Raw genomic sequence first — 15,185 nt, forward strand, 5'->3', positions numbered from 1 at the left:
AACTTTAAATAATGAGTATGTTTAGAGGTAATGTTCACAAATGACTAATTTGTTCACAATGTTTTCAATTCAAAATTTGTGTACAATGTTTCTAAGATGTTTGGTTCTATTTTAGATGCATTAACAGATGCAAGTGAGTTGAACATATTTAACGCAAGACTTAACTTTGCCAAGTCTGATTTAACTGAAGTTGCCAAGAGAGTTAAACATAATACATGTTATGAATAAATAATTAATTATTTTTATAGGCTAACATTTTATGGACTATCAAATTTTAGTTTTCTAATGTTAACTATGTAATATGTAAATTATGTATATTGTAAATGATAATATTTAATAAAATTACTAAATATCCGAAATTATTATTAATATTCTATATTTGCAGGAAATTTAATTAAATAAGTATGTAACATAAAAGACACCTACACGCTTTTTTATTCAATTTAGATACGTAGCAAAAATGTAACCGCGGTGTATTAGTGTGTAACGAAACAGCCGTTACGTTCTTGCCCGCGAAATAGATGCTTCTGTGTGCCTCCCAGGTTACGTACCTGATTCGTGCGGACGTGCCAGCGTTACGTAACGTTCATGGCTTTGTTACGTTTTGTGGTTTACTGGGGTTATTTATAAACAGTTGAATATGATATATTCAATTTAATTTAACTTTTTACAGATCTCATGTTTTACTATTTGCTGTATGCATTGGATTTTGCAGAATTTGATGCAAACCAACCAAACTTTTTTTTTATTCAACGATATATTTACAACTGTCCTTTATGAACATTTAATAAATCTTTTGGAGATTATAGATAAAAAATGACATTGATATATAAATAGTGAAAAATACACAGTTGCATTTTTCCTTTATGAGAAGTAACGTAAAAACCAACCAAACATGGTCAATTTATTTTTGGTTGATCTGTATTAATCTTACATGGAACATCTTTTTACATATTTTTTCATCTGCGTTTTTTCTGTATACCTTTGTAATCATAAATATTTTATGAGGTGTTAATTAATTTCTCTAGAACGAGGAGATTAATGTGAATTCCAAATCAAAAAGTAATTCTCAAAAATGCCTATTTTAATACAAATTAACAAAATCGATACAATATACAATGACATTAATTAAATAACCTTTCATACTAAAATCATTATTGTGTTCCTGCTTATGCAATGTTATTATACTTAAGTTTATCTTATGGTATAGAAGATAATAATTTTTATTCTGGCAAAAAATATAGCTGCTGGGCTAATTTCTTCAAATATATAGTAACTTCTAACCCGGAATTTAATTATTGAATAATCTTTTCTTAATAAACGATTTCATTTTGCATTCTGTTGCTTTTTTAATTTTATAAGTAAACTGATTGCATCGTATTTCAAAGTTTCTGCTGAGTGTAATTTGCAAAGTTAAGCACTTTCTCTCCAATTCGGTAAGAAGATCTAAGATCGTTTTACTTTACTTATAAAATAGTTCTTGCATCATTTGTTAAATGTCTCCGTTGTGACATTTCCGAGGTCTTTTCTTATGTCTTTTCTTGGATTTATCGTTTTTCTGGATAATCCATTGTCATCCGCACGTATCAAGCTTGATCGAAGAAAATGTGAGTCATGGCTTATAGATAAAATTCTTTTAAATCTCATTTCAGCATAAAATCCCAGTAGTAATATATTAATTGTAAACCTCTTCATTTTGACGTCAAATATTCATATTTCTATTATCTCTATATAGAAAGATATAATCTCACGAAAGTTGAAAGTTGTGTTTGTGGTAAAATAATATAATATAATATATATTTGCGGTATTAGATATCAATATTAGATGTATTTTCTTTTTGCACACTTTCTGCTCATTGTTGAAAAGTTTTTTCGTAATTTCACTTATTATAAACCGATAGGTATAAATTTAAAAGTTGTCTCTAATATTTTACCAAATAATATTTAAAGACCTACCATTGATTAAATGTTAGATCTGAATAAATAGAAAATTGCATTTTATAAAAAACCTTCTTGTTAATAACAGAAATTTTAAGAATATTCCCAAGTAGAAACGAATCGTGGCGCAATAATGTACTTTATATTGGCTCTATATAGTTTAGCAATATTACTATAATATTATTCTGGTAACATTTTCCCATGTAAAACCAATATTAAAACCAATATAGACTCCATATAAATACAATATTGATAAACAATATTAAAATCACATTCAAAATTTTAATTTCTAATTTAAAAATTTAATTTTTATTTTTTTATTTTAAATCACATTTAAAAATTTTATTTAATTTATTTAGAAAAAACAGTATTTAACTCATTGATAATAAAATTTTATTTATTCTAAATAAATACATACATTTTTAAATAGTTTATGTATCGAATCTTAATAATTTTATTAACAATTTACACATTATTTTATGATGATAAGATATTAAACAATCAAAATATTTTCAGTTATTATAATAATTTCGAGGATCTTAACGGTAAATCATAATCTCATCTTTGTTAATCCTATCGCCTTAATTTTCTATTTATAAGTATTATAATTGATACTTATATTTTTTGGAACTTGGCCTGATTACATCTGTAATAAAATATATTTTGAATCTGCATATAATCATCGGACAATCTATGAGTTATATCTTTTAATAAATAGGTTTTTCCGAAACTTCGGTATAAATTGTAAAGAATTTTTCTGAAAAATTATTTCTCAACTGTATATGTTTTCTTTAATATTGGTTTAATTTAAATGGATTCATCTAATTCGGTTTTATATATTTTGTTCCGTAAATAAATTTATTAAAAATATAAATATTCATTTGTCTCAAATTTTGTTCAATTATAACAGATTTTGATCAATTCATTCAATTCAATATGATTGAATATTAAAGATTCTGGTATTAGAATATTGTCTCCAAACTCCATCATCCACTAATCAATTCCATTTATGCTTTAACTGTTTTTTTTTTTACTTTTTTAGTAAAAAGCAAAATATGACAAAAAAGCTTTTTAATCTCAGAATTCAGAAGGCATAAACCATTCCATACTACTTATAACTAATTGAACCTTTTCATACACAGTCCTTGCAATATAACTTATATTTACATACAATATTTAGACAAAAAAAAATTCCTTCCTCTTTTTGAACCTAATAATTTGCATAAATTGGTGATAAAATATCTTGTTCCTTCATAATATTATACAATTCAATTTAACAATTTTCTGGAGAATTTACTGCCTATATAAATCTCTCTAGACTAGAATTAATCTTCATTATTGTGACCTATATACCTAGTTTCAATATTCATATTTGGACGCAAGCCAAATTCTGCAATTTTAGCCTTTCGTTAGAGCATTGTTTTCGTTGTGAATTATTAATAGCATGTTTTGGGCAATTTCCATAATAATGTTTTTAATAAAATTCTTGTCATGTAATAACAAGTATAATTTTAAATTTCACATTTTACACTTTTTGTTCTCCCATATGTCTCATTGGATAAACAATAAAATTACACAAACTATCAAAACTCTAAATTTATTTAACTTATCACACATTAGAATTTTCATCAAATTTGATTCAGATTTCATATTTTTTATTTCCGGCTTTTATGACTTCAAATACATGACTTTCTTGATTTGTGTTTCTCTATTTGCAATAGTTGCATAATCATTTTGCTTTTTATAAATGATTAAACATGCATGACAAAAGTGACACAACCTTTTGTAACGATCTATTAATTTTCTTTCTAAGAAAACTAATATGTCATGTTCTGTAATTGTCGGCTTTAAAGATTCTATCTCATAACAATATCTTATAGTATTGGCAGATTTGATATACTAATGATCTTGAAATTATTAATTAATCCTTATTAGATAGTTAATGCGATTAAATATTATTTAAATCAGAATATAAACTAGTTATTACATAATTTTAATACAAATTATTTAAAAATTATACATAATTATTTCTTCTGTGGTTTTTTGGTTCTGTGGGATTAAAAAGTTTTACTTTTACTTGATCAAGCGAGCAAAAAATTTATTCTAAAGCTCATACTGATTGTAAGCCAACCATGGATTTACATAGGAACTTTTGAAGGATAAAAGGATAATATCTACTTAAAATAAAATTTAACTCTACTTATTCGAGCTTATGAAACTGGAGTTTATATAGTTAAAAAAGTTAAAAAAGCGTATTAAAATCCACATTATATATAAATATATACTATCATTATATTTTATATTTGTTCAATGAATTTTATTAAATTTGGTATATATATATATATATATACTGGATGTCCCAGATCTTAACGTCAAGCTCTCGAAAGGGGGGGTGATTATATGGACATTAACTGTCCTGAAAAAATTCTCACGTTGCTTGGAAATTATGAATTTTTAAGTGCAACATATGGTTTTGATGACATTATGGCCATTTTCATCAAAAGTTGGCGCATTTAATTAGGATTGTAAAATAGTAAAATACTTGATAATTTTATTATTGAAAAATTTCGAGGGAAAAAATAATAACCGAGAAATGTCTTATAATTGTTATCGCTCTCAAATCCTTTTCTTCCGCATAAGCTCTTGTTAGATTCCCAATTTTACTTTAAAATAATGAAAGATGATACTGGACATATTTTCTTTGAGTAAGCGAAACAGATACTGATGCCACTTTTACAAAAATTATCATAAATAAGTGTATTTAATCAAAAAATGCATAATTTTAATTTAGTTTAGTTTTTTAGTTATCATAATAAATATTCAAATAGATTCTCATTTGCATCAATACATGACCTATATCTTTTTTAAAATAAGCTATTTTATTAGCCGGCCATATCTTCAAGAGCTGATCCGTTCAGTAGCTTTTTTGACCTGACATTTCCGGGAAGGTGATTCAGGTGATTTTGATCCGAGCATATCCCACATTTAAATCCTGTGCCTTCTTTATGTGGGATTTCTCAAAGAGAAAGTTTTTTCAAATCCGAGCTATGTGAAAGAATTGTTCAAGCTACTGAAGAGATCAACTCGAGGATATGCCCGGCTAATCAAAAAACCTAATGAATTGCGATAAGAAAAATTATATATTGAGCTATAACTTTTGGTATAAATAATTATTTTTTTCTTTAAATAACTTCCCGTAGGGTAAGTTATGGTAATCGCAAAAAATAGAAATAGTTTCTGCGGTTTCTAAACATTTTGGCATACCTTAGAAAAAAATTGAGATGTGTGTGTGTGTATGTATGTTTGGATATAATATTCGTCCATGATTTCTTGAACACGGATCAACCGATTTGAATAATTAAAAAAATAAATTTTGATTCGTATTGACAGACCTACTGATTAGTTTTTGGCGAAGGCAGGTCCAGCCGTTTCGAAGATATAGGACGTCTAATTTGAATGATTCAAATAAACATTTTATTTCGGTTCTGAGAAAACTGGAAATTAAATTGGAAATGCAGGTCTATCAGTTTTGGAGTTACAGCGGAAAAAGTTAAAAAAAAATTATGTCTGGCGGTCAAAAATGATCAAATTATCAGATATTTTAAAAATAAATACTAATTTTTTTCTTTGGGAAGATCAAAATTTTTAATTTTTGAAGTTCATATTTTCCAAAGTTAAAACAAATTTCCAAAATTTTCAGAACAATGTTTTTTTCAATTTTTTTTTAAATATAGGTACAAAGTTTTATACTTTAAATATAAATTTTAAGTTTACAATTCAGTTTAAAAAATGTACATATTTTCTTTGTATTATTCTAATTGTAAGTAATATAACCTTAGATGAATTCATTCGGCATCTCGTTGATGTAAACTAACTAATACATAATGTATAATATATAAACGATAAATTGTGTAGGAATTATGATTATCTACTTGAAAATGGTTAAAATAATTGTTATTAATCATTGATTGATATTTAGTGTTTTTTTTCCTCGAATATTTAAATAGTTTCATACAATGCTGGCTATAGTTCAGTATGTAATTTTTTCATTGCTAATATCTTCTTTATGCATTGGTACATTCTGGGAACTTTGTATTGTAACTTTAACAAAATTAAAAACTTAGATGTATACTATATACTTATATATACTATATAGGCTGAATACTATATCCATTATCGACATCATATGATTTTATACAAACTAAAAATTATTCAGTTCACAATCAGTTATTCCGGTGTAATGTGATAATAAAATTGTGTAGTAACGTGAAATACCTCTAATATTTATTACAATTTTATCAAAATATGTTAAACGTTCTCGTGCGAGTGCGAGTATGTCTTCAGATATAGATTAGTGTATCGCCTTGTTTTCTCACGGTGGATACAAGTCTATAAGAGAATAAGGATATTGCGCAAGCGCGCTGTCGGAATGATTTGTACTACACAATAATCCGCGCGGTGTGAGATTGTGCGGTTGATTCTGCATCGCCCACCACGCGAAGGAGCAGGCGAACAGGCTAATGAAATTTATAAAATAGGCCACTAGAACAAATCGAAATAGGAGGAAATTGTATTATATAATTTAATTTAATCAGAGACGCGTTTGCCACAGAACAATGTTATGAAAAGATATTTTACCTTAAATTAAGATTAGCGAAACGTCCATGGCACATGCTCATCGTTGTCACTTGCTTACTGAATCATATTGTGATATTGACTATTTTAACACATAGGGTAGGGCGGGAAACAAAGGTCCAATTTGACTTTTAATCATTTTACTGTCCAAATAACCAAAAATCATCAATCATAATAACCAAAAAAAATCTAAATGAACCATATAACATTCTGTAAAATTCCCAGTTAATTCCTATTTATAATCCTATGTTAATTCCTATGTTTTTTTACTATTTTAAAATTTTGTAAATAGTTCCAATCTCTTATTTAACTTCCCGTAGGATAAGTTATAGTAATCGCAAAAAAATCGGAAATAGAATTTTTTATATATCTTTGCGTTTCAGAGGTTTCCGAATATTTTGGCATACTTTAGAAAAAATGGATGTATGTGTGTGTATGTGTGTGCGTGTGTGTGCGCGGATACAAAGTTCCGTCGAAGATTTCTGGAACGCGGGTGAACCGGTTCCAGAAACATTCGATTCGCATTTATAAGGAGACGGGCTAATTAGTTTTCGGCAAAGGCAGGTCTAACGGATTAAATTTTTCGAAAGACAGGTTTAGCGGTTTCGGAGATCTGGTAAGAAACGTAAGAAAAATGCCATTTGGCGGTCAAAAATGATCATTAGACATATGCACAAATATCAAATTATCAGATATTTTAGGGATATTTTAATAGTATGTATCAACTTTGTTTACATTTCTATGGGATCCATCGTTTGTCTTATGGACGGCGACGCAACGCTTACGCGCTTCGATATTTCATCTCTATAAAAAAGATAAATATTTCCAAAATACTTCAAAATAAAAAAAACTTTTTGTTAGAAACTTTAATTATGCAACTATTTACATTAACCTCTATGTTTCAATAAGTAATACACATATATATTTATACACATATATATTTAAACCATATAATAAATAATGCACATATTATATTAATCAATAATCAATTTACTTTGTCAAGATATTATATTTATATTTACATGAGATGTTCCTCCTTCGACGGCAGAATTAAAAAGGATTTAATCCTAAGCATTTACGTACTAAGTATAAGAATTCCCTCGCTGAAAAGTGCGGGAACCTGGCGACCATAGAGTTACTATCTGTTACGCAATAGTTACGCGCGAACATTCAAAATGCCGCTAACATTTTTTTTCCAAAACAGTATTTTTTTTCAAAAATGTAAAATTTCTCAAATCTAATTTTTCCAAAGTTTAAAAAGAATTTAAACCAAATTTATTTTTTGGTACGGGAAGTTCCAGCAATTTGTCTTAAGGCACGACATCATACACCAATAGTTTTATTTTATAGTTTGTTACGTTATTCAACTAATACAAATTGAATATATTGAATAAATAAAATTGTTTTTTTAACTTAATTTACTTCTTTTATTTACTATTTTCTTATTGTTCACACCTTTGTCAGTGTAAAGGTTTAGTTGACCCTTTTTATCCCACTCACATAACCTTTAGATGTTATATAAAAAATCTATGCAACCTAACTTAAAAATACTAATACATCTTATTACAATTAAATAAAGTATTCTTAAAAATTATATTCAAGTATCATAAGCTAAATAAAAGAGCTCAATCAACAAATCTATCAACAAACAAAGTACTTTTGCTGTAGATGTTAATACATGACCGTTTATCGTAAGAATTAAGGTGATGACTGGTTGGACTTTTTTTGACTTGTACTTTAAAATAGTATTGTTGAACAATTTAATATGTTACTTGTTTCTGAGATAATGATGGTAGACCCCTTTACCCACGGATATATGATTTATAAACTGTTGTAATGTGAAACCATAACATAGCTTCATTCGATCACCCAATGGTGACCAAAATTTTATAAAGTTTTATAAAATTATTGATCAGGTATATTTTGCCGAAATGGTATTTTGATTATATCGTATCTATGATTCATAATATCAAGTAAAAATATGATATCAATACTGCTTGATATGAATCAACCTAGCCAAAGTGGGTATTGATCCTAAACCTAGTCGTTGTTATACCAAGTTTAATAATAATGATGAGATATATTTTGTAGCAATAACACTGAAAAGGTATTTTTACTTCTCATCATATTTTATTTTTTTCTCATCAAGATTTTAAATCAAGGAAAACCTGATATAAGTACTGTTTTATATCAAGCTGCTTATCGAAGCCAAAACCATTGGATATTATATTAAGTTCTTGCCAAGGTTAGCTCACATAAATAAATTAATTCTGTGTATATTCCAGGAGGTACAAACATGTTGCTCTATGTTGAACTTAGAACTGAAGAGATTTATTGTCTGGAGAAACCTTAGCGTCATAATTTACTCATCATACAAGAGTACTGGTACTACTTTAATATAATATTGTTTTCAAACTTCGATATTTCCAGTATTCAATTTCGAAGTCAAATAATTCCAATATAAAAATAGTACTTAAAAAGTTTGCTAAGAAGCTTTCTCAAAGTATTTTCATTGAACTAATTGGATATAATGACAAATCACATTTGTTACTACAACTTTGAAAATGTTTCTATAAATTTGTTTTAAAATACGAATACTAAAATCGTAAGCTGTTTGGAAAGTAATTTTTTATCCCGAATGAAGGTTCTGATTGTAATATATTTTTTTGTTCGCGACTTCGTACTTTAGGCATATTTATCACTTCTTTATAGAAAAAGCACAAAGTACACGAAAATGGAAAATATTTTGACCCAACGCCAATTGGTTTTGAAGGAAATTTTCTGCGAAGTTCTATGAAACACCATTTTCTAGATTTAGTTTTTTCACAATGAAAAGAACCTTTTTTTCAATTAATTTTTTCCCGTGTTCACAAACTTCTATTATCTTCTAAAATTTAATTTTCGGTTTCTTAATGTTGGTTATTGAGGTTTTCAACAGAAACCCTCGAATGCAAATAGTAATATGCTATAAAAACTGATCATGCATGTTACGAATCCACCATAAAACTAATAGAATGACCATGAAAAAATATATTAAATTGAATTTTACGACCATTCTATTCGCAAGACAAAGGAAAGTCGGAAAACCACAAGAGTCAATAAACAAATGAACTCAACACGCAATAGTTTTTTGTCTTAATTTTATTTGATGTGACCTATTTACATTTAGACCTTGAATTAGTTATTTAATTTTGTTAATAGAATATTTGGCGAAAGAAGTTTAAAGGCAACGGTTGGCTTCAATTTGCAGAGACTTTAAACTTAAATCATGGTATAAATTATTAATATTCTATACGTTTCTAGTCAGTGGTGTTGTGCTAATATTTTTTTTGCCGGAACGCTAAAATTTAAAATCGGGTTCATAAACTGGTTCAAAAAATTTGACTTTTTATATAATTAAATCTATTATATACAGCTAGTTTATACATTAAATTGTACAAGTATGAATATAATTTATATTCTTCAATAATATTAATTATATTAATTCTGGTATTATTTGTATTCATTAATACCTACAGGTGTTTATTATGATAGAAAAGTACTCAAGATTTATTACAATACTTTATAAGACTTAACCTATTAATATGATAATTAACTTATTACCTATCATACTATACTATATTATTGTATATCATAGATAGATATCTATTATCTATCTAACACACGGTGTCTTTGAAAGATTTTTCCTTCTCTATATAAAAAAAAAAAAAAAAAAAGATATCTATTATCTATCATACCGTGTGAGATACCTATACCGTCATTAACTTATTATATACCTACATACATTTTACTTCTTAAATACTACTATCTAATTTATATATTCACCTATATTTTACCTTACGCCCTATGTATTATCTCTACCTATTTATTGTCTATACCGGGAATTGAACCCTGGACTTCCGCGTGGCGGTCGCGCACCTTAACCACTACCCTATCGGGTACCCTCATTAATAATATAATATGGGACGCACTGTTGTTTCCGCGGGTCATTTTCTAATTAAATAGGTAATTAATACTAAGGTGGCGCGACGACACGCGAAAAAAGACGGTTGATTGTATCGTTACGGTGGCGTAGTGGTTAACGTCGTCGCGTTCCACGCGGCGGGCCCGGGTTCGATTCTCGGTAGGGTTAATGTAGCGTGTAAGGAAAATTATAGGTAATAGGATATATAGTAGATATAGGTTAGGTGTATTCGATATACAATGTAGGGATTTGAAAGTATATGATGAAATATAGCGTATGGTATAGATGTAAGGCGTTGTAGTATAGAATGCAACGTAGAGGCGTACGTAAGGCTATAAAAATACACGAATAGGAACCTATGATGTAGGTGTTAGCGTATAAAAAATGCGAATGAACATAAGATTTAATTTATAAATATTATTTTTTCTATAAGAATTTTTATCTCGGTATTAAATATCTAAAATATCCAAAATATCCGTTAAAGCATCGATTACACCTTACTGCTGCCTTTGCCGTTATCACTTCATAGAAAATTAATTTTTAATTTTAAGCGATTGTGTGCACTGTGCGACAATAGACATAGAACTATAAATTTTATTAAATGTTTGAGTAACTTGTGCGAGCTGATTTTCTTAAGATGTTTTTATTCTCGCAACTTACTGAATTCTAAAAATTCTAAATTTAAAAATATAATATAAAAATTATTATACCGCTGTCAGGAAGGGATGGCAATTTATAAATAAACAGACTAATACATACAGAATTTGGAATTTCTCTATAATCCGTAATATTGAGAAAGTTTGCATTAGACCTAAAAAGGGATGCTTATTTACCTAATCTATGGAAATATATATGGAAAAATTATATGATTTGCACATGCATCTTGTGCTCACTTAAACTAAACAATGATCATAATATACAGTGGCGGCGCTAGACCATTCGTAGGCGTCGGCGAAATTCGTTTGCGAGGCCCCCCCTTATTTCCAATTAAAGTTGACTAGTGATGCATGGCATCGTGCCTTAAGGCAAATTGCTGAAACTTTTCGTGCTGTAATTTAAATTCTTTAAAAGTTTTAAAAAAAAATTGAAAATTGAAGTAAAAAATTTTTTTTATTTAAAATATTTTTATACTTTGAAATTTGTTGAAAATTTCGAACTTTTTTTTCAAAGCAATCACGATGCGTTAGCCGAAATATCGGACGAAATATTGTACATTGGTACCGAATGCATAGTAATGCAAACAACATTTGTACTTATTAATAAAAATCTTTATAAAATAATTTATAATTTGAGGTGCATATGTCTAATGATCATTTTTGTCCACTAAATCGCTTTGCTTTTACTTTTTTTATTGAATCTGCGAAACCGCTAGATCTGCCTTCCTAAAAATTTAACCAGTTCTTTATTTTGTTAATACAAATGAAATGTTCGTTGAATCATTCAAATCGGACGCTCCATTTTCTTAAACTGAAATACGATTTTGGCACTTTTTGCTCCATATCTTCGAAACGGCTTGTCCTGCCTTTGCCAAAAACTAATCAATACAAATCAATTGTTTTCTGAACTTTTCAAATTGGTTGATCCGTGTTCACGAAATCGTCGACGAAAATTTGTATCCGCGTATATATACATACATACATACGCACACATACATCCATTTTTCTTAAGGTATGCCAAAATGTTTCGAAACCTTCGTAACGAGAAATTGTATGAAAATTTTCATTCGCGATTTTTTGCGATTACTATAACTTACCCTACGGGAAGTTAAAAATTACACAAGTTAAAATAAACAAACTCTTCGGCAAAAATAGTTCATTCTTCAGATATTAGAAAAACACTGAAATTAAATAATTATTCCGAAGAAGTTTCTTTTTTGTCAAATCATTCGATTAGCTAATTTTATGAATTTTCGACCGTTCAAGTCATTCGGAATGAAAATGATTCAAAACCACCGACCTAATCAGTAACTAATTAGACAAAATTTTGCAATCTACAATTGAATAATTAGAATAATCTACAATCATAATGATTTGAGAGCACAAATCCGCACATAGAACATACACATGGCATTACCTGAAAGCTCGGCCCATTATCCCATAATTTAATGAATTTTTATAATTAATCACTTATCGCAGTTCCATAAAATTTATGTTAGTTTAGACTATAATTGTTATCCCTATATGAATTTTTTTTTTAAAAATAGATTTTTACAAATCTCTTAACCCTTATAAAAGAAAAAACGGCGCGGCCGTTCTTCTCTACGAAATTCTAATCAGCACGATTTCCTGAAAATGCTGAACTGAAAACTTTCGAACGGTATTTGAATTTTCAAAATTGGTTCAGGAATGTCGAAATGTCGGATTTTTTAAGAATGATCAACCGATTTAAATGATTCAAAAAACATTTGATTTGTGTTGATAAATTGGCAAAGGCAGGTCCAGCGGTTTCGGAGATGCAAAAAAAGTGTAAAAGGTTATCAAAGCAGTTTTTGAAAGAACTGATCATCCGATTAAAATGATTCAAAAAATATCTTGCTTGTGTTGACGGTGTGAAACGATGATTAGTTTGAAATTAACTGTATTTATAATATTTATTTCAAAATATAAAACGATTGTTATATCTCATTGATCAATTCTTACTGATCATTGATTAATTTTATTCCTTGAATATTTAATTACAGTTTGGATATATTATGATACCTACTCATATAAAATTTCCAAAAGGAATAATGATTTGACATTATCTTCACATAAGAAACAACCAAACAAATATAAACAATCAGAGAATTAGCCTTCTCGCGCGAAGTTGTTTAGATTTAATAATCTATAGTGTTGACAGGCGATATTAGATAGTGTCCATTAGAGATAAGAGAGTAAAATTATAGTACCCGTAAACCACTATTTATATTTTTTACTTGCACATCAGTATGAAATTAATTAAAAATTTTCCGGGGCCTCTTGCGAGGCCCCCTGAAGCGCGAGGCCGTCGGCGGTCGCCGACACCGCCGACGCCTCGCGCCGCTACTGATAATATATTTAACGAATTTTTAACAGTATTTACAAATTACTTTCAAATCACCTAAAGCAAGTGGGTTAAAGTCGTGTAATTTTTTAATTTGCCTCCCCCCTTTGGATTTAAAAATAAATTTTTCTGTGGGGCGTGTGCCCCACGTTGGGAATTACTAGTCTAGGAGTCCAATTTTTTAATCTACTACCAGGTTAATCAATAATTGAGTGATCATCAATTCCACAGCACCTTCATCAGCTTTTTAAAAGATCAAAGTTTCTATGAATATGCATACAAATCTCAAATTGTAGGCCGAAATTTAGACAATAAGTCTATTGAAATATCAGGGTAACTCTTTTACTATAAATTGTCAACTAATTTACCAATAAATAAATGTCAATAAAACAATCATTATAAAAATTACCAATAAATGTTGGAATGTAAAAATTTACAAGCCTTAGACGGCAAAAAAATCATCCAATTATTAAAATATTACATTTTTTTGCAGTTCCTATGCTTTTGTATTTATAGAATTGCTTTTCTCGCTACAATCAATTTCCATTATATGAATGTCTTAAATTATTTATTTTATTCGACTAACGCCTGCTATGTCCGAAACAAGTCCAACTTATATCCGAAATAATCGGGCATCAGACACTTTTCGGTCTTAAAGTAACATATGTGAAATTTGAAATACACTACTGTATTGTAATTAATATTTTAGTTCAAACACCTCAATTTGTAACTAAATTAAAAACGACTTTGATAAAATCAGTGGTGTTGTGCTAATATTTTTTGTCGGAACGCTAAAATTTAAAAAACTGGTTCATAAAGCGGTTCAAAAACCGGTTCTCATGTTTTTTCCGGTTCCGTTCGGAAACAAAAATTATTACAAAACCCATTGTGTGCACATATATGTATCTTTATTACAATAGAACATTTAATAAAAATTAGTTGAATAATAGTTTATAAAATTTACTTATTAAATCATTTTCGATTGTATGTAGCGATTTTTTTATATTTTTTCTTGCCGGAACGCGTTCCTTCCCAAAACTAATTTGCCGGAACGACGTTCCGGCGCGTTCCGGCTCGACAACACCACTGTTTCTAGTGGTTTTGAATAGGGTTTGCAAAGTGTGTTCATGGACATAATGTTCAAGAGGTATTTTGGCCTAGAATTAAAAAAAAATGTTGAAAGTTTCAAAGTTGAACTCTCAAAAATATATGTAAAAGAGGATTGACCAAAATATAAATTATTTTTGGAGATAAAGCTGTTTGACTCACAAGTTCTCTACTTCTAATGGACTGATTTACTTGAAATTTTCACAGAGACTTTTTCAAAGACTCTCAGTATATTTTCACATTCAGTTTATATTACGCTTATCCCCAAATTCCGATTGTTACTATGTACTTTTAAAAAATTCTATAATATAAAAAAAATCGTAAATTTTTTTTTTCGCGCAGTTGCTATTTTGTGAAAAAACTTCATTTTAACTTCTTCGAAAATCATACGATAACGTTCTAATTTTTCTTCATATTATATAGGGCTAAAATCATGGCTATGATCAGGTGCCTATTTTTTGAAAACTCTACTTCATCACCTTCTAGAATTAAAACTTTAAATAAATTTAATTTTTGACTA

The sequence above is a fragment of the Ctenocephalides felis genome, unplaced genomic scaffold (genome assembly GCF_003426905.1).
Source record: "Ctenocephalides felis isolate EL2017-DRISC unplaced genomic scaffold, ASM342690v1 CF-g0.4_SCAFFOLD_00845, whole genome shotgun sequence".
In the NCBI taxonomy this organism is placed as follows: domain Eukaryota; kingdom Metazoa; phylum Arthropoda; class Insecta; order Siphonaptera; family Pulicidae; genus Ctenocephalides; species Ctenocephalides felis.